Raw genomic sequence first — 23,186 nt, forward strand, 5'->3', positions numbered from 1 at the left:
CAATATCCTGCAACCACTTAATATTGACCATTACAGGAATATAATCCAGTAGTAAGTCAAATACAAAACCATAAAGTAGCCAAAAAGTAAATAGTTGCATGGCAATTTTTAACCACTTGCATTTAATCATACTCTTCTCTTGATTTATGATCAAGACAGTGCCATGTTCTGTTTTCTGTACTACATGAATGGAAATGTAATTTATCAAAACACAAAATATACCACCCACAGAATACAATCTTGTAAAATATAATGTCAGAAGCAACCTTTTATCTGTGTCCTTTTTTTGGCTAGAACTACTTATAGTTTTACAGTTACCTTTCATATCAGTATGTTCATTTACAGAACTAAGTAAACCTGAACTTCCAGCAAGATGTCAGCATATGCTTGAATTTCAATCAGTGTCATGTGAATAAGAACATATGTGTTTTCTTCCCTCTTGCCAGCTACAATGAGAGAACACTACAGAACGGAAGGCATCATAGTATGTGAAGCTTTATCAAAATTTCCATTAAGAATATTTAATCTGATTTCCCAATTCCCTAAAATTTTCAACTTCAGCAGTTACTGTCACAATCACATATGTATTAAGATCCTGTAGTGAAAGGATGAAGGTCAGATGACTCAACTCCATAGCAAATTCTGGCTAAATGCCAAAGTTGGTCTCAGAAATAATACTAACCCAGTCAGGGATGAAGGAAAGCTTATTGCAGGAAAGGAGATTCCTTACCCTTTTTTTAATAGACACTGAATATACTATCCCTGGGATTCAATAACTAAAACACATGCAAACTCTTAAAGTATCATTTAAAGACAAAAAGCAGTAGCCTTTGAGCAAATAGTGTCTTCTTACTCCTCACAGAGCCTAACACTGCCTCTACAGGGGTAAGAGCAGGAACAGTCACTCCCTGATACCTTGTTACATGAAGTGTTTGAGTAACCCAGAGCAAAATTCAACTCGACTTAAAAAGGAACTTACTGTGATTGAGTAAAAAATACTCTAACCTCACATTAAATTTAGTCAAAGTTAGCTTTTTTGAAATGATTTATGCAGATCTTGGTTGAGAGGAAAAGTGCAGAAGAAATTGCTCAGGTTCATTAATCTTTCCAAGATCTAATTCTGAGAATAACTGCATTCTGCAGATCTGCCCCAAACTTTACTGATGCTTGAAAGCTCTAATAGTCTACTGCACTTCCTGTAAAATACTCAGCTTATATACACAGCCTCTTCTTAGTCTGCCACTCAGATATTTTGTAAGCATAATTTAGAAACGTGTGGAAATTACATGTAGTATTGAAAGAGAGATTATGCAATAAAATAGCATTTAAAAAATAATTCAGAACAGAACATAATAAGGAAAACCAGGCAGCAACTGCTACCAGTAGCCCATTGAGGCTTTTTTTGTTTGGTAAGCCAGACCTTCTCTAAGGACCCAATCATGCTAATTATCAAGTACATGCTGCAGGGCTGAGTACCCCCAATTCCTGCCTGGATCTATGCCTCTTAACCACAATCCTCTCTCTGCCCAATTCGCAAATATGGGGCTGTGCAAAGCTGATGTACAAGAGGAGCACATTAAATGTGTAAGAATTCAAGGAGAAAGACTTGGGAGCCCTGATGGATGAGAAGATGAACATGAGCCAGCACTGTGCCCTTGAAGCAAAGGGTTCTAAGCTGCATTATGCACAACACTGTTGAAAGGTGAAGGGAGTTAAGAGCTTTCCCCTCTGCTCAAAAAAAGGACCAAAAGCAAAGTGCATAAACTGAAATATGAAACCCCTCATGTAAACATAAGAAAACATATTCAGTGTGGGGGTGGTTGAAATCTCTGGGAACAGGCTGCCCAGAGAAGTAGTGAAGTCTCCTCAGGGATGCTCAAGACACAAGAGGACATGAACCTGAGCAATTGGCTCCAGCTGGTCCTGCTCTGTGCAGAAGGTTGGACTAGGTGACCTCCATAGGCACCTTCAAAACCCAATTATGACTCTGTGTGTGATATTTTGAAATAAATGAAAAAAACGTAGGGATTTGAGGTGCTGTTCTTTACAGCCCTGTATTTCCAGGTATGTGGACTAGACCTTATAAAAGTATTTTCACAAAATCAAAGTCTACAGGATTAATACTCTACAAACCTGTCTTGATTCTTTTTGCATGCTCTTCATTTTCTTAGGATGCCTTGTAAAATCCTCCCTATATCTCCACACATAAAAGTACTAAATACCACTTTAAGGTCCTGATGTTAGCAGAATTAAGATGCTACCCCTTTCTCACCTCAGTAGGGAAATATATTATGCTCATCAATAACTCCTATTTCTATCTAAAGAGGAACAGTGAGTGCTAACAGAAGACTGCATTAGCTGGTTTTACCTTGGACACAAAGTACTTTGTTGGACTTCAAAAGGCAAATTTGGCTTTGAGTCATTTGGCTGCTCTTGGGCTTTTTTACTGTCAACAGTGACACTGCTCAGCCATTTTGTCTCAGAAAACAGCTGATTCTTCTACAAGCCAGAAACTACTTCAAAGCATAAGGTTAATTAAATACAGCATGTATACAAGGGTATACACAATAATTTAAATGTTCTATAAGAGGGGCAATACCTGGAATACAGGGGCTGGGGAATCATGCAACATAGAAAAGAGTGTATCAAGCACTGGTATTTTTAGCTTGATCCTCTCAGAACTGAAATTCCCACTGGAATGGAACAGAGATACCAGAGATACAGCATTTCTTCCTTCCCAAGTCCCCACATAATGAAAGTGACTATACTTGGTTTATTGTTGTAATGCATATTGCTACTTGTTTCTCTTTTCAACACAAAAAGGACTACTTGATTAAAAAAAAAAAAAAAAGCAGCAAAACTGCAGAGTCAGAGGAGGAGGAACAGGGGACAAAAAGTGCTGAGAAATTACACACATTTTCCAATCTGTCAAAAATAGTGCATTTAATTTATAGATGCCAATATGTACAAAAATATCTAACTAGGAAGAGCATAAACACAAGCTCGTTATGTATAATAAACTGAAATTGCCCACTGTGTAAATAGGGAAAAACTACTGAATCAATATAATGTTGGGACAGTGAGAAACAGCCTCCTCACTAACTCAACACTTTAAAGCTCTCAGAAAAAGACTACCCAGTAAACCAAAGTCAATTTAGAGATACTGGCTTACAAGTAGGTGATGGCAATTGAGAGCTTTTTCTAAGGCTCCTGAATTAACTCCTGACCTCAAAATTGCTTCAAGCCATAATCTTTTACAAGTCCCTTTGAAAACTCTTCCCCTCCTCAGTGAGCTAAAAAAAAAAAACAACCTATAAAATTATAAAAAACCCACATCATTTTTCATCATACAGGAATAATCAGAAATCAGGATACAATAAAGAAAACCAAGCACTACAGCCATTACAGATAAGATTTTCCTTTTCAAAAAGAGTTGCACTCATTTTCTGAGTGACTCTCTTCCACCTTCAGAGAGTCCACATAGTAGCAGTGAGCAGTTCTGCAAGCATTGATGCCTGCAAGATAATATGGCCACTTATGTGGAACACTTAGCCCCTGCTGTCTAAAAAACATCCACTCAGTTCAGTTTTCCTCACTTACTCTCCCTCTGGTTCTTTTGAATGGCAGCAAACATGCAGATGGATCCTCCTTTCAAAACATCCTCCTCCTGTCCCACAGAGGAATTCTAGGCTCAATAGCTCAGTTCTGGAGCTGAGGAATGCTTGGATCAAGTTCTGCATGAACTGATCTGTTATAACCTTTGCCACCACTAAAAGTGACTAAACAGGACTCACTGGCCATGATCTGCAAGCTAGATTAGCAGCATGAAGTCTAACAGTAGACAGAAGCCATCACAAGTACATTGTTCCATGTTTGTTATGTCTCTAATAAAGGCAGGAGGAACAGAAGACAAAGAATGGTTAAACACAGAATCATTAAGATTTCCAAGGGTGCAAGGAAACCTGGCCACATGTTTCTGTGAAAAAAGAGACGGTCAAACTAGCTATTAAAAAGCACCTCCAACATTCTTTGAAATGGAACAAAAAATAATTGTTTGTGCTAATGATTACTGAGGTTAAGTGGAAATTTGGGTAATTTTGTACTTTGTAGAACCTGATTTGAAATGGCACTCACCATGAAAAAGCACAAGGCTCTACAAAAAGCCAAGACTTTATTGCTAGTGACTATTTATTACATTCTCCAAATGTTACTTAATAGTGTCCCACAGTGCCAACAAGAAGATGTTAATTTTACCGTGGCTTTTCTATATCTCATTATAGCCTTGACTTGCACAAAGGTGTGTTCTTTCATCTCAGCCAAAGCCATTATTTATTTTTCTGTGTTACCTTATTCCTCAACTTTCATGCCAATTTAATAAAAATCTAATCTGGAATCACGGCTCTGGTAAGTTATATAACGAGAAGATTCCATAGCTCTACTATTTGTTCATTAGAGGTAGCAGAAGAAATAACATGCCCTGACAGCTTGCTGGGAAGAAAGAAAAAAATAAAACTGAGGAATACAAACAGAATCTTTGTTAAAGGTAGATAAAGGAATCTGTGACAAGGTACAAGCCTCTTAATTTGCAAGTGAATGTCTTAACAATTAAGGCATTTTTCTCTTTCCTCCAAGTGATAATACTTAATACACTTAATACTGTAAAAAAATATAAATACTTTTGCAGTTAATGCATAATACCATATGAAATTTAAAGAAAATATATGTGTGGTATGTCTCAGCACCGTCATACAATAGCATTGTAATCCCGTATCAAGCAGACAAAGAATTGCATAGCAACTTAAAACTTCTAGTCCACCTTATTACGTTGTTTTCCTTTTGTGAAAGTGGATTGCAAGAAACACTGTACCACAAAGTACAAATTAAACAATGCAATCTAGATAAATACAGCATGAGGAACCACACAAGGACAGCTCAAGTCCTGCATGCACTGACTTTTTTCACCAGTATCACTAGGCCTAGAGCACCTGGTTAGGAGCTCTGTGGAGAGTCAAAGAAGGACCCTTGTGGATGTTTGGCTAAAGATGAGCCAGCACAGGACTCTGGACTAAATGAAGGCAGATAGCCTAGTGGGCTATAACAGGAAAAACTGCAGGGAACTCAAGTGAATCCACTGGAAGGCAGCCAGGATGGTCAGAGGGTGTAGAAAACAGGATTTGAGAATATAGGCTCTATTCAGCCTTGAAGAAAAGAAGGCTCCTGGGGGATTAGAGCAGAGCTCCAGTACTACAGGGAGGCTGCTGAGAAAACAGAGCCAGGTTATTCATGGTGGTGCATAGTGGAAGGTTGAGAGACATCCACCCTGCCATAAATAGATGGTTGCAACTGGATTAAGGGTAGTGGGCACAGAAGGTTTCACCCTTGTTGAAGATAACAAAGCTTCAGAATCAGAAAGGTTCTGGAATCTCTGTCCTCAGAGATTTTACAGCTCCAGACAGGAATGGTCTTAACTTAATGCTGTCTCTGCTTTGAGCAGGCTAAATACCTCCTGAGATCTTTTCCAACCTCAGTGATTCTGCAATTCTAAGTCATACACCCAAAGAAACTCTAGATAGAACAGCAAGAAAATCCTTTCTGTGTGATTATTATACCCTTGTACTGCTAATGAAGCTGCCTTTTCAAATGCCTGAACAACTGATTTGAGGACTAATGTATTTGACTATCAAATTAGAAGAAAGTTGCTAATTTCTCTAGCATTATTTAGTTTGGAGAGGCAATTTAGCAAAAAGCATCATTAATGATGTATGAAGAACAGAAACATCTGAATCATTAGCAAATACAAGCAATAGTTTAAATAACCTGCTAACTCTCAGATGCTCCACAGTTTGGTCATTGTCTCAGGAAATAAGCAGTCTAACACACCAATATATCTCCTACTTCAAAGCCCAAGAAAAAAACACATAATCTAAAGAAAAATAAATCAGTTACATAGAGTTATTTCACCCCAAACTGTGCCACTTGTTTCTTATGGGATGCAGTAAGGATCATAGGAATGACAAGACAGGAAGTAAATTTTAAAATGCTCATTTTATCTAAAAGCATTTAGCTGAACATTTAGCTCCAGCTGCTACAGCAGTGATTTTTCTAGAGCTGTTTGCTATACTGCAGAAGTAAATGTTATATTCAAGAATTGCCCAGAGCACATATGTGGATATTCTGCAGGAAGACAGCATAACCCTCATTATTTAAGTGCAAAAGTACTAAGGTTGTTCTCAAACTTTAATTATCACTGACATGAGTTATGCTCAAAATATACAAAAATAATTTGGCATGGGCTGTTTTGCCCATGCTCTAAGGTTAGTTATACATTAATTCCCACAAAGAGAAACAAAGAAAAAATATTCTACATGCAGCAAGTAATTCATCACCCAAACAGTATCATTCACAGAAGTATAACTGAATGCTTTGTCCTGACACTGGCTTGCCTGCAGCAAAGCACAGAACATACCCCTCCACCAATACACAAAGCTACTGCCTTACATGATGTGATAGTCTTACTGACTTCAAATACACACCTTATTCCTACTCTACTGGAAGTCTTATTATTTTTCAAGGAATCATCCAAGGGATCACTACATCCCAAAGGGGAAACAAAGAAACCCACCAAAACAAACACACAAAACTACAATAAAAGAACCTCTAAAGGAACCTAAAACCCAAACCCATCCTTTCAGACACTTGCTGAATACTATCCTCATCAGAAATCAAAAGATGGCATTTACCCAGCATAAACTTTGCATTAAAAGGAGACTGAAATGCAGTAGCTAAAAGATGTCACAATAGTATTGAGTTAGCTTGGTGAAAAGGAATTAAGTAAACTTACATTAACAATAATTCTTTCTTGAATCTCTTCCACAATATGTTACCATTTCCAACACCAAAAATTACTCTCTGGTACCAACTCTTGCTTCAAAGCAGCAAATATAATTCTCATCAATAATCTCCTGAAACAAATAGAAATGCTTTGAATTCCTTAGAAAAGAAATATAACTCTTTTGCTGTCCCAAACACCAATGTTCCTTTCCTCAAAAGAAATAAGAGCTCATTGTCTTACAGATTAAGGCTTTGATTAAAAATCTTTTGGGCTTTTCATGCCCTTACAACTAGCTAGTTGCTTAAACACTGCTGAATTAGATGTAAAAAGAAGTAAACATGAGACCAAAATTCTCACTTTCACTCCAGACCAATGAAGTTGGTTATATGTTTTTTAGGACCACTTTTTTTCTAAGCTGGGGCTCTACCCAGAGTAAATTTTCCCCAAAGGGCAAAGATCTTTTCCAGCGACTGTGAGAGCCATCTTTTTGGTTTTTTAGCACAGTATTTATTTCCTCAATTTCTGCTGGGAAGCAATGAAGCAAACTGATTTCCAGTAAGCTTTACCAAAAGACAATCAAAAGCTCAGCATCATTACCAAAAGCAAAATTACATTGATTAAACAGAAAAATCATTTTAATAAAAACATGATAGATATGTAATTGTGACTTTGTTCTGTACAAAACAGTGAAAAGAAAAAAAGATAAAGATATGTTAAGAAAATAAAAACCAAGAGACTGAAGCAAATATAGGCAAAACTACAATTTAGTTCTGAAAGTGGTATTTGAAAGTCCCAGTTAGAACAGGTTTTTCACTCTCATAAGACAGTACATGTTACACACAAGGTATCATCATGTAAAATCAACCTCACTGCACATTAATTTAGCTTAACTCTATTCTTAATCCAACTGGATCTCTGCTGACAAATTGCTTTATTTTGCAAATTTCACATATAAAACTGCAGATGCATGAAAAGTTTTGAGCAAAGAGTTTTCTGAGGACATGTTGCAGGAAAACAGAATTGAATTTTACATTAATAATTCTTGTAACCAAGATGTCTAAACTGAGACATTACTCTGACTGAACAGCTCTGGGAACAGGTATTGGATACTTGGTTTTTCAAATACCCTGTAGGAAAAAAGTCAGCATTTTACATACAACACATGATTTTAAAGTATCACCTAGTATACCAGGTGTTCATCACCACATAACAAATCAGAAAAGCTAGACCAAAAGGGCACTTTTGGTTTGAACTCCAAAGCACATTACTAGCATTGCCCTACTTGCCTATGCAACTTATAAGGCTAAGTCTGGATAAGACAACTAACTTGGGATTGAAAACAGTACCAAACTGGCTCAGTTAGGTAACTGTGGTTTACATAAAGAATAATGAAGAAGTCGTTCTTGTCTTAAAAAAAATTCTTGGAAAAAACAAAAATTTAGTCAAAGTTTGTGGATTCATTTTGAATGCCTAGACCAAAACACATGAGGTCCCTTTTGAGGTCACTTAAAAAAACACAAAAACCAGATTGACACAAAGAGCCTTGGGTAGGAACTTAATTCAGCTGTAATCTAGGCAGTAATTTTAATTATACTGCTGAGGTAAATTGTACAGTCAGAGGATGGGCACAAATGGCAAATTTGGCATCTAAACAATGTTTCTGGCACAGGCAGAGAAGGCAAAGGAAGTAATAGCAAGAAAAACCAAAAACACTTGGCTTACATACCATTTCAAATTGCCAAGGGCAAATAGATCTTTTGTGAAAGCACCTACACACTCCTTAAACACCATTTGTGCCATTTACAAAGTGTCCAGATTCCACTGACAGAGTATTTTAGTGACACAGATTATGCAGCAATGTCTGGAGTTCTTTACATGGCTTTGGCAAAAATCAACAACTCCTGTTCCACTAGGACTTATTGTGCCTTCATAAATAGCAGTACAACTAAGGACGAAACTATGTTAAATCTCTCTAAGAACTAAGTTAACATCTTGCAGCAAAGAGGCCAGAAAACTGCATATCAAAAACTCATTTAAAGAAACACTTTGGACACTAACCCAAATAACTCCCTTAAACACACACAACAGCATCAAGCATCTGCTTGATACATGCTACAATAACAGCTAGCACTTTTGGTAGTGGTAGCTTCCATTTTTACTTATTTGTACACAATGCGGGTATTATAAAGTCTTTTATTAGGGGAAAAAACAGAGTTAAATGCTGAACCAAGGCCTAGAGATAAGAGTTTTCTTTTTGTCCCTAAGACCTACCCCCATCTGCAGCCTCCACCAAAGAACTCATCCCTCAGACAGTAAAATACATAGCATCCGGGAATAAAACCCACTTACCATAAATAAGTTGTGACAATGCTCCCAGAGGTGAGCTAACTTAGAGAAATATCCATATTACTCCTTCCTCCCTTATACACCAGCAGAAACTACATCTTCACAGAGAAGTCACCAAAAACACCCCCACACCCACACAAAATTTATCTTAAAGGTACCTCCCCCTTAATGCAAACCAGGTGTGAGTCATTAGCTGAGGTGTTTCCATCACCTCCCCTTTCACACAGCTGTATCCACTTTATCATGAGCTCCTGCTGCCTGAAATAAGTTAGAGCACAGAGCCGCTCTCAGAGAGCCCTTTCTTCCACCTGCCATCCCTGAGGGAAGATGAAGCTCAGCTGATTTTACCAGTTATGAAGTATGTCCACATTGTCACAAACACTCTTCTGCTTTTCAAGGAGCAAGCCATGCTCCTGTCTGATTGCAAGGTGGCCAAATTCCTGTAGCAGTGAAGCAGGTAGGAGTGGCACAAGGTAGTTTTACACTAAGTAACTTCCATCAGAAAAGTGTTAATGTAGATGACAGCATCCAAGTCTCTTGTTAATTATTTGTCTGTAAAATTTAAAGAGCTTTAAGTTGACGAGTGTTCTCAATGGAACAGACACAATTAATTCCCTAAGAAGGGAATATAAACACTTTTAAAAATGCATACTTCTATGTACAATGTAAATTATGTTTTCTCCATTTCTACTTCTTCTTTCCCATCCCCTCACAGACCAGAAAACATCTAGGACGTTTATCTCCCTTTATGTCTCAGCACTTTCACTATAGAAATAAATGTACAAGTTAAATTTCCAAGACTTCAATGACAACAAATATGATATATGAAATGATATTTAGAACTAAGAAAAATGTTATTATAGGAAAACTTCTGTAACTATTGTTGAAATAGAATATATTTAATTAAGGTGAAACTATTTTCTATTACTATAATAGTCTTTCCTGACTACTAAAAACCAGGCAAAACAGAAGAGGAAAATTTAAAAAGCCCCATCTTTCAAGTATGCCACATATTCTCACATTTCTTTTAGCTTAAGTAAGCAAGGGGAGAGGAAACATTCAAACGCATTATTTTTACTATTTTAAAATGTTTTTTCTCCTCAACTGCTTCTAAGCAGCAAGACCCAAGAATGTACTATAAAGAAGTTAGTGAAATAGGATTGATTAAAGCAGCAGCATTTTTAGAAATTCTGTGAGATAAACACAAGGCAATGCTTCTAGTGACACTGGATTTTTTTTTTAAGCAGCAAAAGGATATTTAAAGAGTAACATAGAGTTTTAAGTAAGCTATTAAAATCTAAGTTTTCTTTAATAAAAGCTAATCTCATTGTTTGCATTGTGTGGTTTTTTAGGGACAAATCAAGAGAAAAAGGGTCATGTTTAACTTTTTATATAATCAGGTGTGACAGAAAAATATTCTTCAGGCTTTATATAGGAAGAAAAATGTGCTGTCACTTTTTCTTCCTATTCTCTAGTTTTTTGTCCTACTCTATGTGGTGTATTGGCAAATGGAAATAAGAAAATGTCCTATTACTTTCTTTTCTCTAAAATCTTCAGAAAAGAGATTGATGATTTATCTTTTTTTACACTGGGTAGAAAAGACCATCTATTTGTCTCCTATGCATTTACCCATCTAAATTTTCAAGACACATTTAGCTGAGCTAAGGAATCTCATTGGGATTTCAGTATAATATAAAGATAAGATTTTGAATCATGACTGAAAATCTGAGTTCTCCTGAGTCATGGTTGTCTGACACGCTATTTTACAAATAAGTCAACCCCCTTGCTCTCAGGCAGTTTTGCTTCAGACACTACTTCCCACATGCAGAATGAGAAAGATTCCACCTCATTTGACCCCTCCATGCACACCTGGTGTGAAGGCAACTTTCCTGTCTGACCACACAGGAGCCAGTCTGGCAACCTCACTCCCACCACAAGAGACTTCAGCTGCTGGGGCTGAGGCACTTCTACAGGAGGGGATAAGAAGTGTTAAATCACCCAGTGTAAAACTCCCTGCCCCAGGGAGGGACCTGGGCATTCCCACCTGAACTTGAGTGAATGTGAAACCCACAGGGCTCTGTGTCGTCTCAGCTTCCTCCACTGGGTCCAGACTGCAACTGGCACTTGCAGAAGAATGAGGCCCTCAGCACTAAGATCAGAAGAGTACCAACAAAATGCCGTCAGGATCCACAGAGTGGTGACGTTTTCTCTACTTAATCTCTCTGTCACTCTCTTCTCTCTGTCATTCTCCTATTTCTTTCTACCTCTTCCCCACATTGGCTGTTAAATAAAAATCCATACTATTGACTTCAGCATATGGTCATGTTTGCACTTTATTTGGGCAGAGATAGCTCTCTAATAATTTTAATAACCAGACCTTAACAGAACATAACACCTGCCCCTGCACTCTTGCTTCAACACCAGAAAATTATTGGACTGCAACACAGACTTGCTTCATGTCAGTTACTCTGTACAAATCCACTCAAAGATGTCTGGGAATAAACATTATGATAAAAGATATCATATACTGTGCACAGTACATGGGGAAAAACTGCAGTTTTCACTGTGCTGTAGAATGGATGAGGGAAAAGGCAGCTCTGCATCTGCTCTGGAAATCAGCCATAGTGTGGATTCAAAGATGAAAGTAACAGCTGAAAGTGCATTTCATTAAGATTTAAGGTAACAAATTACTACCAGACTAGGAAATCTCCACTGCATTTCCCACAGCCGGTAAACTGTAGCTTTTTCAGACTCAAAGGATCAAAAATTACAGTTGAACTGTGAGCTGTTAGAAGGTAACATACACACCATTTGGATCATTCCACTGCTTCTAACAAGATATTACAATAGGTTATCTAAATCTCATAGTAATTTACAGAGGCTGATCCTGGTTTGGATGGCCAGCTGGTTTGGATGACAGCTGGCCTCACAAAAACTTCATTTCACCTTGACTCCATTTTACCCATAACTTTCTGGCAGACAGAACAAGACAAAGATGCTGATAAATACAAAGGGCAAACAAGGGATGATCCTTCTTCCTTTGCCTTTGAATCTCCTTTCTTAGGCTGTTGTTGTGACACATTGTGTGTTTTAAACATCAAAATATTTTTTTAGGCCTGCAATATTTTGAGACAGAAAATACAAAACTAGCACAAGCAGAATTAAAGGACTATGTAATTGCTCTTGTCCTGCATATTTTTTTTTCCCCAGAGCTTTCATGAATGCCAATGTTGTATGTCATGAAATACTATACTGAATGTCACAGTGTGTGACAGTTATGTAATTTTCACATTTGGAACAGTTGCTCTGTCTGAGGCATAAAGCCCTTTTTTAATGAATATACATCTAATTTTGAATAAAGACGTTTATTTACACAAAATTTGGTGAGCAGCATGCATATCCTGATGCAGAGAAAATCAGTATGATGTGTGTGTGGAGTGTAAATTAACTGATTATAGCTGGAGCTGAATTTTAGGACTCCTGAATTATCTTCCAAGCTGTGCAACTAATTATTCTATAACTGAAGTCTATGGTACTTTACAATATTACAAAGAAACCTGAGGAACAACTAATATTTATAACATAATTTAAGACCCCAAGTGAAAGGCATTTTTAGCAGTATGAAAATTAAAATTTGCTAGTTTAAAAAAAAAATTAAAAAGTTATTAGTGGCATAACAAATTCAGGGTGAGTGTGAAATGACCTGGGCTTATTGTTTCTGATGGAAGGCTTGCCAACCATGCCATGTGAAGATCTGCCCTACTAATAATTTTTCATAAAATCAGAGAATAATACAAGTTTAAAGGGATCTCAGCAGGTCACCTGCTCCAATCTTCTGCCCAAAGCAGGGTCAGCTGTTCTTTAATCCTTCCTAAGAAGCCATTAGTCATCCCCTCAGAACCGAGTTATCAAAATCTTTGTGAATTGTTTAGTAACCTGATTACAGTGATTAATTAATCAAGCCTGAATTTTGCTAATCCAATTACAGTACTCTCAAAGAACTCAAGGCGTGCTCGGATGCACAACGCAGTTACTCGTGATCCGGGGCAATTCAGAACATTTTGAAGATCAAGACAGTGTGGTTTATTTAGCAGTGTCTTTGCTAAGGGAGTGTAGACATAGGCATGCTCTGTTAAGGAGCCAAAGGGTTTAACACTGCCTGTTAATTGTATAGAGTGGGACAGAATGCTTACAACAGCTTCTCTATGGCTGGGCAGCTAGGGCTCAGACAGCCATCAGGAAGGGGGAATTTTACTGAGTGTGCAGTTCACTAGAGGCAGCTCCCGATTTGTAACACAAATGGGTCACAAGAAGCACAACTGGCCACAACTGCCTTTTAATGCAGCGCTGGTAGAGAGCAGCCTGGCCCTGAAAACATGGATCATCACTCAGAATATATTTCCTCTGTGCACTTTAGGAATGGCTTTCATTTGAGCTAATGTATGTTTATTTTGGAGAAGAAGAACGACAATAGGAAGAAAACTGAAATTATCATCTTGTCTGATTGACCACAGAATTCAATCCACAAAACCATCTTCTTTACCTCAACATGTTATATAGCCCATAACATCAGTACTATTCTGCTGCCTCAAGGAGACAACACTATTAGCAGATAAAAGTTATGAAGAGACAGCTTCTGTAAAAAACATTGCAGCTACTTATAAATTAGTATACATCTTTGCCTAGACAGGTTCCACTGACAGGACTCTCCTGGCAGAAACTACCTTTGCCCTATTGCTGATCTATGCAGTTCAAAAGATTCAGTCCACCAGAATCCAAGTCATTCTTCAACCAGGATTCTAGTGTTCTGTTTATATAGAATTGCTTTTGTTCTTCAACAGAAAAGAAAAAGGCAACACACATGAACTAATGGGATGATAAACAACTGCTTATTTGAAGTGGCATTTAAATTTACTCTCTAATCCTGCAGCCACTGGGGAGCCAAACAATTGTGACGAGATCACAAAAAGCAATCATGAATATATGGATCTCAGTCTAAAGGGAATACACCTAGGGGAAGTACAGTTACTTACCATGCATGTTTCATAACAACTGAGGGTTTTGTACAGACAGGAACTGGAACATTTGTTAAATTCTATTTACCAAAAACCTAAGTAAAAAAACCACACAAGACTAAAACACGATACAGAATTGCAAGGTTTGAAGAAATCTACAGTATAATAGGGGAAAGTTTAATGCATCCTAGCCAAGATACAGAGAAGGTGACAAAGAAGCAAGCTAAAAATAAACCTGGTGGGTGGCAGTGTGGGTGTGTGATTGCACTGGTTTAGCCTGAGAATTTTTCCCAAAGCCATACAGAAGGTCTCAAGTGCATCTAGTTAAAGCCTAGTTTTAAAACTGTTAACCACTGATATATCTGAAGAAGGTTTTTTGTTTGCATTTTTTCATTGTTACATCTGTTGACTTCTCTCTCCTTTCCTTCTGTCAGACACACTCCACCTGCTACTTTAACTCACCTCCACTTCCAAGTCTGTGCCTGTACTGAAGGCAACCTCTCTGGGTACCTGGACTTCAGTGACAACACACAATCAGAAAGAAGTATCTTTATTTAAATAATTATTTAAATTAACTGTACTTCATAATAAAACCACAGCAACCTGCTGTTTTGCTTCTGCTGCTGGGATTTTTACAATTAACCAGAGCATAATGCCATAATGTCATCCCACTCCTGAATTCAAGGCTGTGTAAAAAGAGCAGAGAGGAATGCACTCCAATGTCTGCATTATATGCTCCCCAGCCCCCAACTTTAAGAAGGCTACATTCAAAATCCTTTGCTGTAATACCAACATGATTAAATGACTATGTTTATAAACTGTACTGAAATAATTTGTATAAAAATTATTCAATTTCTCTTCATGAGCACAAAACCTATCACATTCTATCATGAAAAGCAGTATTTTTCATTCATTATACAATGGAAGCAACCTTCCTGATATTCTAAGCAGGTAAATGTTATATATTTCATGCATATCTTATACAGCTGCTGAATGGAGACAAGCAAAAATATCACTCTCTGCATCTGTAGAATTCCACCAGGCAAAGAGTTAAACAGTGCTTTGACTCCGTGGGGTACTTTTACCAAAATTTCCACTTTCCCACCAAACACAATTAATAAAAATTTACTTTAGGTTGTGCCCATCTCCATTAATGTAACTATACTTGCAGTTTTATACACCGTTCATAAAATACCCCCATAAAGCCAGGCACAGAAGTGATACTGTGACTCCCCTGCACAGTCATTCTGCCCTTGCAGACTAGGTTTTCCACAGTCATAATTAAATTCAATCAGAACTAATTTATCTTGTATTTCAGCCAAAATTATTATACTGAGATAGGCTGGAAGGAGCTGTAGGGCTTTCTTTATTCAGTTATTACAGGAATTGCATTTGTTTCCAACAACTAATAAATGGGAGTCGATATTGCTACAGGACAATACAGTGGCAACGATGTTAAGCTATGCAGATTAAAACCATTTCCAGATCTAAGTACAAAATGCACTTAAGAGAGGTGGAAATGCACATTTTCAGTCTAAATGTACCATTAACAAATTCAACCTTTCATTAACTAGGGCCAAAATGTCCAAACTACCTTCATGGATACAGAATTGTTTTTCAGCATCTGTTACTGTTCTCTGTGGAGCTGTGATTTATATGAGGATCTAACCCTGTTTTCTTTCCTTAAACAAATTTAACATTTCACAAGAAATCCATTTTGCAGAACATCTGTTTAATCTTCATTATTAATACATGATCATCACAGATATCATTCTGTTAGTTTCTGTATAAAACAAGCATCATGCAAGAAACAGCTTATTTATGAGGATTTCAACATCTTAAGTACGTTCTGTCCTTCTCAAGTCCTAACACTTTTTCCTAACCAGATGATCAGCTTCTTGAATTAAATTATATTGTAATAATATCTGAGATAGTTTTGCCTCTGAATGTGGTGCTTAGATATTGTAAAGGATGACTAAACTTAAAATGCAATGTTGTCTTGGTCCAGACAAAAACCCAAACCTTTCTCTAAAGCCTCTTTTTTCACCTCTACTAGGTGAAAACTAATTTCCAAGAATGTTCTACCACCAATGCATGAAATTTACTTCACAATGATAACAATGCCTTGTAAAAAAGTTCATAAACAAAAAATATACAAAAAACTCCAGTGAATGAGAAGAATGCACAGAGAAGCAATCCTCTATTAAAACCACACAACACTACATTTAAGTTGGGCAACCCTACATAGCATCATGGATATTAAATATATTGAGGGGATGTGTCTAAGTGATGAAAATTATAAACTGCAGCTAAACTCTGATAAAGAAATAGTGTCCTTGGGAAATACTCAACGTTTTTAATACTTTTGCTGATGCTGTAGCCAAAGACATCCCACAGCCTTAATTTTTTAAGTAAACTCTGTACTTAGCAGCCTACACTACCTGGCAGTAGTGTCGCAAGTACTAGAAAACCTGTCTAAACATCTGCCTCAACAGCCAAAATAATATTTCAAAAATTGCTATGTTGTGTTTCACCTATTTTTCTCTCCGCATTGTAGGGAAGAGCATCCAGTTTAAAAAAAAAAAAAAAAAAAAAAGTAGAAAACCATAACTAAAATTTGTGGAAATAACTCAAACTTTTGGTCACAAACTTTACATGTTCATTAGAGTAAGAAAGAAAATATTGTAACAAAGCCTCCAACATTTTGAAAAACATCTTAACTATGAAAACAACCTCAAGCCAAGAAAATTTCAGAAAATGCTTTTAGTGATTTATCCTTTAACTTTTACAAACTATTTTAATTGTTTTCATTTTTTTTACACTAACCTATTTTTTCTGTTAATGAAGGAAAAAAAAGATACCAATGCTGTATGCCAGTTAAGTATCCCCATAACAACAACCATAATTCTCCAGGTATTATTCTCTCAAAAGTGTCACCTCCTCTACTAATGTTTGCAAATACAGGCAGAAATACATGACTAAATGCATTTAGTGTATATATTAAGATGAAACATGCTATGATGATGAGTTCTGATCAGCATAAAGATTAATACAGAATATGTGCATAAAAGTATGTATATATGTTGTTTATATTCTGCTTTACATCAAAGAGAATAATGATCACCAGTAGACTGGTTTGTTATATAGGGCTATGCTCCACAGTCATATTGATTATTTTTAAAATAGCACATTATAGAAATAGAGGCATTAATTGAATGCACAATATCACAAACAAATTAATATGGTTGGGGCTCAGTTCTAATATTTTGCCATGAGACACAAAATGAAAGAACTATTAACTTCACAAATAAAAGAGAAGCATTTTGTCTCATGCCTTGCAGTAAACATGCTTGAGGTCTCTGATGGTGACGGGAGAGGGTTGACAACTTTACATGCATTTTGGATTGCCAACACTTTTTTTCACATGCTTTTCCATTGTCCCCCATGCACGTGGTCGAAAGTATCATCTTGGTTCCTATTACCCTTCAGCCCCTCCCACCTAAGACTGGGATTTCAAGCAATAGCCTGACCCGTACTTTGCCATACTCTGCCTACAGTAACTTCTGTCCATTCTAGGTCCAAATGTACAAAGCTGGGGAGACAGTCTTGCTACCTCTCATAATAAATCCATCTTAAGCACTACTCAGAGAGAAAATAGCAAGCCATAACTCTGGAATACTAGAAATAATATTTGATATTTTGATATTTTAATAGTTTGATATCTGCAGATATTGAAGGCAAAATATTGAATTTTAATGGTTTTTAGTCAACACTACCTGTGCTTTAAGTGGAAGGGAAAAAGCCAATTTCTAAAGCTAACAATTAAAAATTCACTTGCGGGTGGTTACTTAGGGGTTCAAGTAATAACAATTTTATTTCATTAATAATTTAGGTAAAGTTAGTAAAATATAAAGTTGGTTATTTTGCTTTTTTTCCCAGAACCAGCACAGTCTCTGGAATTTAGTTTCAGAATTTGTGTTCTCTTGGCAACTACAGCTATTAATCTGCTGGCCATAAACAGTTGTTGTCATGATGGCCCTGTGTGATTTTTTTTGGTCAAAATAAACATTAACATAATATCTGACATCAGTCTTTCCTAGGCTGAGCAGGCAAGAAGGGTTGGAGGAAAATTTCACCATCTTTTCATCACCCTAGAATAAAAATAGACCTTCACCAACTTTCTAATTTATTGAACACAGAAATCTTAATAGTTAACTCAAACACTCATGCATGATTATCACTGCCATGGTCAATTCACTGCTGATGCCTTGTCTGTGCTGTAGCTTCCATTATTCTGATAAGCCAGTGACACCCAAGAGACATAATTTAATTCTATTCTTTCCCTTCCAAAAATGAGGAAAGCACTTTCACTGTTGTCACATCATGCTCTAAAATATTTGATTTTGATTTCCGCTGTACATGAATCCTTAGAAGAAAGGAGCATTTCACAAGGAAGTCCCTAAGAGAACCCCCAAAGGACAATAAATTCCCAACAGACGGAGATGGCCACTGTCCAGTTGATAAGAGAAGCTGGGATGAAGGAGTAAAGTTGAGCCAAGGAAAAAGCAGGGAGAGGCAGGGGAAAGGAGAAGGTGGGTTTGGTTTTGCTTCTTATCGTCTTACTCTGTTTTTAATTTGCAAAATACTACAATAAATTTTCTCAGGTCATATCTGCTTTACTCATGACACAGCAGGTCAGCAATCTCCCTGAGCTTTCTCATCTTGTTCTCTTCTTGTACTCTGGTGAGAAAAGGGAGTGAGGCAGTGCCTGGGTGGGCATCTGGGAGCATCCATCCCACCCCAAAGAGAACAGGGACATGAAGGTTCTGTGCTGCAGGTACAGAAAGGCAAATTCTCATTCACTGCAATACTCAAGTCAGGAGAACTGCTGACACCTTTTCCTCCTCATGTGCTGCTCTATGTGATGACCATACACATCCAAAATGAATGTCAGATTTCCTATGTAAATTTGAAAATGTTACCCCACATTTGCAGCAGTGTTAAATTTTGCTCTGGTTATGTAACAGACATACATGATGATATGAACTTTGGCTTTTAAAAGTCAGAACACTTTAGTATTCTTGCAAATGAAGATCAGTCCATTACAAAGTACATAAACACATGACTAATTATAAACACATGATCCCACTTACTTCAAAAGAACAGATCAATTATTCAAGTTAGATATTCAAAACTTAGACTTAGATGACGATGATTTGATTCTTCATTTCCTAGAAATGCCAGAGGAATATTTGGGGAGTAGAAGTGAAAAGTAAAAATAATATACAGAATTTAACTCTTTAACCAGATACTTAAAAGCACTTATTTAATTCCAGTTTTATGTCTACTTTCTTTGCTGACAGTGGAAAATAAATTTCTTGCACCACCACAGAATTATTCTTTTTGTCTTAGCAATTGTCTCTGGATTTTCATTTTCTTATAGGCTCTACCAACCTGCCCGGAAGGCAAAAAAAACTGTTTGAAACTAAGTTTTAAATATGACTTGAAACTGAATATCAAGCTTCACTGAAACTGTTATCAAGTTTCAGAAATCTCTGACAGAAAAATATAAATTCCAAAATCCATTTGTTCCTATTCCAGGAAATGCAGTTTGGCCATAACTTTTATTCCCTCAGAAATATGCAATATACATTCTTTTAGTTTAAAAAGGACACTGTAAAAGGTGTCACCTTTATAAAAGCAATTTCAATAAAGCTTTATTTCTATGCTATACTTTAAAATTAATTTGACCTTGAATTCTATATTCCAGAAAGGTGAGTTTACTACACTTCTTCCTACATGACTATTTTAAAAAATTATAAAAATTTGGCAGCATATCCACTGCATTTGAGACCACAAATGAGGATGCTTGGGAAAGAAAGGTTTGATGCACCCAAGCTTTTAGGGAAGTGCATGTTATGGCTTGAAATATACTACACCAATTCCCTTAAAACAACTAGATTTTTCTAACAACTAAATAAAGTAAAAATAATAGTAAAAAAAAAAAAAAAATAGTAGGCTTGCATTCTGGGTTCCCTGGACAGCAGAAGAAAAATTATTCCATATAATTTTGCCAGTAAGGGAAGAATCTGAGTCCCTTCAACAGGAGTAGTTTAACCGTAATCGTCCAAGGCAAAGTATAAGGTACACGTCAACAAACAGTAGCAAAGCTAAGACCACCAAATATTAGCTGAATTACCACAAAAAAAAAAACCCAAACCAACAAAAAAACAAACAAACAAAACAAAACAAAAAAAAACAAACAAACAAACAAAAAAAACCACAATAAAAAGAAAAGGACAACTACAATAAAGAAATAAAAACAGAAAAAAATCAGCTTCTTCTATTTCTTGTAGACAGACTTCTCTTGAGACAGAGTTCTACTGGCAACTCCAAGAGGATATCCTCAAAATATCACATTTTTTATTACCCTGTAACATCCAGTATAGGTGCAGTGAAACAATATCTGTTGCTAAAGTGTAACACCCCACAAGACAAGTTGTTCCTATGCACAGCCTGCCTCCTGCAGTAGTGTAATTTTGTGCATTTCATAATGGCACTCACATTATGGGCCAAGATTTTGCTTTTCTTCAAGGATTACTGGAATTGCACTCTGAGGTATTTTTCTCTACTCAGACATTTAGCCTTGCCTATGTTATTTCACAGTTAGCAGCTATCAGCTGCATTCACATAACTTATTTTTTGTACATTTCAGTACAGAAATTATATAGAATGCGCTGCAAGTCCTCACATGCCATATTCTCCTTGAAACAGTCTTACGAATCACTGAGACATTGTTCATGGTTAATCAGTTATCTCCCCACCTGCTAAATATGACACTTTATACCCTTAGTTTAGTAATGGTTTTCATGGCTTTTGTCCTCAGCCAAAATACATCTTCTTAGTAAGTTTTTCACATTTCAGTTCTCTACAATTATTGGTAGCATATGACATTATTTGTGAGACAGAGGGCTTGCAAAATGACTGAAGTCATTTTAGACTAGAATTTCAAAGGCTCACTTCTAGGGTATATCTGACAGTAGATCTCTCTTGGGGAGAGGAAGAGAAGCACTCTCAAGACTTAGGATTTTTCTCTGCTTTCTCACATATAGGCTGTCAAAGCCACGATATTTTGTCCTGTGGTCACAAGGAAAGCAATAATTGGAAAAACATTCAATAGCAACAGATGACTGGGGGAAATAGCAGTCAGTTCAACTCCTATTAAGCTGATTTTTAATTCCTATCAGAAAGAGCAGGGCATCTGTGAAGACAGGAAGATTTGTTGGTTGAGCACAATGCCTGTTTGCAAAGATACTGCCCTTCTTATTAGCAGCTGTGCCTGCAGTTTGAGTGTATGCTCTATTAGATGTTTTCATAAATTATTGATCTAAATGGTGCATGTAAAAAGCATGGAAAGATATTCCTGAGGCTTACAAAATCATATAAATAAATATGCTATAGCATACATGCTTTTTCTGTAACTATTTTCTTTACAGCACTCTCAGGGTTATCTGTTTGCACGTTATGAATAGAAATACTTTAGTCCATTATAAACATGCACAATAAATATTGTATGAGAGTACTTTCAAATGTAGGGCAAATTCTAAAATGCACAGAGCTGTGCATTGGTGGTATCAATTCAGGAAAAACCCAATGGAATATTTTAGTCTTACATTCTTCCTCAATATAATAATGCATTTAATGTATCTGTTTTAAAGTCTGTTTAAATGGGAGGAAGAACGTTTTTGAAAGTACTACTAACACTTTCTCAAATCTACAAAAAGAACTTAAAAGTTGAGTTCAGCACACAAATGCCACCCAAAACATCTTTGTCCTAATTTCCCAGTCTATAGTATGAGCATTATTTTCTACATATATGCAGATTTCTCTGTAAAAACCTGACCTTCTTTCATATTTCAACATAAGCATAATGTGAGTCTTTGCAGGACTGAGGTCTTTTCCAGATCATGCTGACTACAATGGGAATCAGTTTATCTATCCTTCAGTTTAACAAAAAGCATGTTAACATATTTAGACTAAGATAAGAATATATCAGTTTGAAGTATCAATAATAATTGTGGGTATTTCAAATGTCACTGCACCTAAATTTATCTACAAGTCATTAAACTGAGAACTCCCTAGTTTCCCTGGGTTTTGTGCTTGCAAATGCAGGCAGATGTAACTTCTCCATTTCCAAGCAGTGCATTTTGCACATCAGTGCAAACATAATACCAATATGGCAAAGAAATAAACATCACCACTTATAAAAAAGGACATGCCAGCAGTTCATTTTCCTCTACTCTTTGAATCACTTAAGACATTACAGAAATATTTGTTTCTTCCCTTACTGAAAGGGAACATTATGATAGAAATTTGGACTGTGAAGGTGAAGACATTCTCCAAACTGAGAGACAATCATCTTTTAGACTGTTTCTACTTTATAAAAAGGGAGGGTTTTGAAGTTGTTTTTTGGTTTGATTTTTGTTTGGAGATTTTTGAGAGCAAGAGAAAAAGGTCAATACTGTTTTTCTGTTAGAATCAAGACAGCTTTATTAATGGGCTAAAACAAACTATATTTCCTAAACATGATGCTTAAAGGCAGTGGGCCAAGACTGCCAGCTATTTCTTCATATCTGCAAAGAAACCCATTGTCATCATTAAGGCCATGCAGAAACAAAGGAGCTCAGTCTGGACCAGAGATGATATTAGTTCTTGCTTAACAAGCAAAACTCTTGGCAGTGGCACTTAGATTTATCATCTGGGTTTCTAGAAAAACTGAGAAGGAAATTGAGGTTAAGAGATTGTGTCCAAAAATGTCTTTTCTAAAATGATGGGATAATCCTAATGCTTATTCAATAAACTAATACAATAATCCTAAATTATTCCTAAACAAAGATATATTGAGTGGGGTCATAATGCAAGTTGGATTTTAATATATTACTGCAAGCTGCTCATGACCCAGTCCTAGCTGAGAAGTCTGAAATAAGATCAAT

At 36.5% G+C, this 23,186-nt stretch overlaps 1 protein-coding gene across 5 annotated transcripts in view; it reads right to left on the minus strand.

Annotated features, from left to right (window-relative positions):
• Positions 1–23,186, minus strand: part of GRID2 (glutamate ionotropic receptor delta type subunit 2) — a 679,709-nt gene that overhangs the window by 609,254 nt on the left and 47,269 nt on the right. Inside the window, exon 1 of one of the 5 annotated variants that reach the window (XM_021550297.4) lies at positions 6,842–7,107. The exons of the other annotated variants lie outside the window; for them this stretch is intronic. The gene's annotated coding sequence lies outside the window, so the exon portion shown is untranslated. Of the gene's footprint in view, positions 1–6,841; positions 7,108–23,186 lie in introns of those variants that run through there. 5 annotated transcript variants of the gene reach the window in all.

The sequence above is a fragment of the Lonchura striata genome, chromosome 4, assembly GCF_050655825.1.
Source record: "Lonchura striata isolate lonStrDom1 chromosome 4, ASM5065582v1, whole genome shotgun sequence".
NCBI classification, from domain to species: Eukaryota; Metazoa; Chordata; class Aves; order Passeriformes; family Estrildidae; genus Lonchura; species Lonchura striata.